We start from the raw sequence: 819 nt of genomic DNA, 5'->3' as shown, positions 1-819 counted from the left end.
CCACTCCAGCCATCCACTCCCATGACCACACCTTGAACTTAGTCATTACCTGGAAGTACAGCACACACAGAGAACATTTACTGAGCATTTATACCAAATGCCAGGCACTGTGCCAAATGGGTTAAATGTGTTTACCCCTCACAGAACCTGCAAGGTGGGTATTAGTTTCCTCATTTTAAAGGTGAGGATACACACTCAGGAAGGTGAAGTCACTTCCCTGAGCAAAACATTTAGTAAAGAGGCAGCTCCAGGATTCCAATACAGGACTCTCTGGGTCTCAAATTTAAAAGCCCTGGTTTGGGGGCTGGCCAAGTGGCTCAGTTGGTTAAGAGTTGGCTTAGGAGTGCAAGCTCTGAACAACAGGGCTGCCGGTTTGATTCCCATATGGGCCAGTGATGCTGCGCCCAAGCTGAGCTGTCGCTGAGCTGTCAACAGGTGGCAGGATGGCTCAGCTGGTGTAACAACAAGATTGCCTGTTCCATGGTGGGCTATGCCCACCCGCAACTAAGACTGAACTCGGCACTTGAGCTGAACTTGAGCTGAGCTGCCGCCCGGATGGCTCAGTGGAGTATGCGCTCTTAACAAGAAGGCTGCTGGTTCGATTCCCTCATGGGATGGTGGCTACGCCCATCTGCAACTAAGATTGAACACAGCACCTTGAGCTTAGAGAGGCCATGAGCTGCCGATGGGAAGCCAGATGGCGACTGGCACCCTCCACAACGAAGATTGAAGAACAACAACTTGGCTGGTCCCCTTCCCCAATTCCCCAACACTGTTCCCCTCCCCCAATTCCCCAATAAAATCTTTTTAAAAATAAAA

The sequence above is a fragment of the Hipposideros armiger genome, unplaced genomic scaffold (assembly GCF_001890085.2).
Source record: "Hipposideros armiger isolate ML-2016 unplaced genomic scaffold, ASM189008v1 scaffold_824, whole genome shotgun sequence".
NCBI classification, from domain to species: Eukaryota; Metazoa; Chordata; class Mammalia; order Chiroptera; family Hipposideridae; genus Hipposideros; species Hipposideros armiger.
This window is presented reverse-complemented; position numbering follows the sequence as displayed.